At 40.7% G+C, this 3,161-nt stretch overlaps 1 protein-coding gene across 1 annotated transcript in view; it reads right to left on the reverse strand.

Annotated features, from left to right (window-relative positions):
• The window catches only part of cachd1 (cache domain containing 1), a 93,318-nt gene that overhangs the window by 48,052 nt on the left and 42,105 nt on the right, over positions 1 to 3,161 (reverse strand). The window lies entirely within an intron of this gene.

The raw sequence follows: 3,161 nt of genomic DNA on the forward strand, positions 1-3,161 counted from the left end.
CCACCATGGCTTTCAAAGTCTAAAGGAAATGAGAAAGAACACTATTGGAAGCGCACTTATGGGGGAATGGGGAAAAATGATTCATGTGCTCTCACACACCCGCCTGGTGGGGAGCACATATGTAGGGTCGAAAGCTTGGATAAGCTTCCTGAACCCTGTGTCCTCCACAAAACTGAAGGGCTGGCAATCTTCAATCACCATATTGATTAATGCCTCTTCCACTGCATTCTTATTCACTGCAGTTTAACAGAGACAGAGTTAGTGATAGATGTCATTCATTTCATCTGTCACATTTGAAATACACATGGTAGGCTATGCTGTTCTTTCATTGCATGTTAAAATGCCTTACCTGGGGGTGGTTCTGTTTGAGTTGTCTCCTTATTTTCATGCAGGGCCCTATAATGCCTCAACATAGATGACGTGTTCTCTTGGTACCCAAGTTCTTTGGAACAAAGTTTACACTTCACCTTTTGAAATATCAGCAAGTCGAAGAAAACTCATTATAATGAGGGATGCACTGTGCTGTCACAATAATTTACAATATATATTCACACTGGTTATAATTCGTACCTTTTTAGGGGAGATCTGCTCAAAATGATCCCAGACAGGGGATGTTCTCTTCTTATTCGTTGTGGATGGTGGGGTGCGTCCAAAGCCGTCCATTGCAAAACGAATCTGAATGAGTTGAGGTTTGGAGATGCGAGTTGAGCGTGTCAGCGTCACCTGTGAGCTCAATGTCGTCCCGGTGCGCCGGATTTATTTCGATTCACCCGCGAAACTATTTGTGGGCGGTGACGTAGGAATCCCGTCCCGTGAGGCTTCGGGCGGAGCAACGCGCGTTCCGAGGTATCGGGCGTGGCCACAAGCGTAATCGACACGCGCCTCGGTGCGCGCTTCGCGGATTTTCTTCCGGTTTACTCGGCACACGCATCGGTACCTCGGCACAGTCGGGCACATCACTAATTATAACAGCTTGGAATCAAATGAACACAAAGAAAAAAGTATTTTCTCATCTTTCATATTTATTGTTTCACCGTCGTCCTGCATTCATGCGTCACAAATTCGCTGGTCTCTCATCCAAACAATTGGCTAGCTGTTGCTGCTCCCTAGCGGTATGAGGGGGTACTACACGATTACTTTCTGTGCAATAGACCACACAGGCATACAAATTGGATATTTTCCGGCGGCACACCTGACAATGTCTTGCGGCACACTGGTGTGCCGCGGCACAGGGGTTGAAAAACACTGCACTAGACGCTCCGCATTATAAGGCGTCCTGTCCATTTTGGAGAAAATTTAAGACTTTTAATGGTGCCTTATAGTCGTGAAAATACGGTTGTATCCCAAGAGTAGTTTTTTTTTTCTGCACATTCAAGTCAATTGACATTCATTTCACTGCTTTTCACTGAGGTTTTAAGTTTTGCCATGGTATAAATTTCAGGACTGGTATGGAGGTATTTTATGCAGGTTTAGTATCAAAGTCCCAATTTTAGTATTGTGACGTGTGTGGTGGAGTACTCAGGGCCATCGTCCACCAATTTTATGGTGCTTATAAAATGGCAGTGATGCTCGGAAATTTGGTCAACTTGGATGATGCGACATTTACATGCAGTCAATAACCCTTCTGAAACCAAATATTGGCAAGGTTTGGGTTTTTAAAGACCATTATAAACTTGCACAAAAACACAAATATGCTCTGACTGTTTTTTTTTTTTTTTTAAACCCAAGTAAGACCCCTGTGGTAGCTCTTTTAAACCTGAATATTGGATCATGTACAACGTAAACAGGATTGGATTACCTCTTGTCAAAGGGGGGCATTGATTTCTGTACTAAGCATGCTCTTGCTCTATCCACAAGGCATCTTGGTCTTTGCAGGACAGGAAATACTTGTAAGTGTGTCATCCTTGCCAAAAGTGAGTCGAACTTTAGTACTTTAAATTTAAATAACTTTCATATAAAAAAAAAAAAAATTCCACTGCATTTTCATGCTATTTTCTGTCTACGGTAAAAATCACACAGTGTGTCAGAATAAAATATACAGTACGTGATTATAAATCTGTAGGTCTGTAGCACAACTTGCCTGAAATACACATAGAGAGGTAAACGATGAGCACAAAAACATACATTTGCAGCAAGGACGAAACCCACTGCTTTATTCCTGTGTTGAGTGACATAAATTTCATGTGTTTTATTGATGGGAGAAAATACCAAGCAGAAATTATGTTTATTTGCGTCACGACGCCCATGCGTCACCATTCAAATCGGGTTTTGATCGAGTTTTGTTTTAAATAAATATTTGATCTATTGTATCTATCCTGATTTTACATGCCTACTTGAAAAACTAGTACACTCTATTTTAACTTCAATAGTTAAGTTGCATTTTTTGTTAGAAATGGGTATGTCATCCTCACGCATAACTAAGTCATGGCCCATGGGCCAAATGCAGCCCACAGGACACTAGTTTGAGGCCCCCGCCTTGATATGAAAGTTTAATGCTAGTGCGGTCCGTGCGACTTTGATATGGAAGCTATATGTGTTAGCACTACCTCCGAGCTAAATAGTTAGGTCATACATGGCAATGGCGAGTGATGAAAAAAGCGGAAGGGGCGTGGCCTGGACGGGGGCGTGGCCTGGACGGGGGCGTGGTTGCTTACAAAAGTGGCACTAAACATGCTGAAGATGAAGTGTATTAAATTTACACAGTTTGAAAATTGAACAGAAAAAAATCCCAAGATCGCCACTATTCTTTCAAGTGAAAATTTGTGCAATTTTGCCTATGCATTCCTGGTGAGCACCAATATGTAACTCCAAATTTGCTGCTCAAAATCAAAACTAAAAAAGTAAACACATTCCCTGCCATATTTAAGATTTGTTCATGACTTGTATTCATAAAGTGCTGTGTAAATGTGATAAAAAGCTGTTGATTCTTACCTCATACAGTGATAGTGAATATTTATTATGCATACAATTTATTATGCATAACCGTGCTTTATTATCCAAGACAAAACGTGAATTATCAATATGAATATAAAACGCAAATAAAAACAAATAAATGTTATCATGCTGTTGCTACAAATGCATACCAAATAAAATTGAAAATATCATCCTCGTATATTTGAATAAAAAAGTATATACCTCGGAGTGTACCTGTCTATCGGCGA

Source organism: Hippocampus comes, unplaced genomic scaffold (assembly GCF_001891065.2).
Source record: "Hippocampus comes isolate QL1 unplaced genomic scaffold, H_comes_QL1_v1.1 scaffold132, whole genome shotgun sequence".
Taxonomy (NCBI): Eukaryota; Metazoa; Chordata; class Actinopteri; order Syngnathiformes; family Syngnathidae; genus Hippocampus; species Hippocampus comes.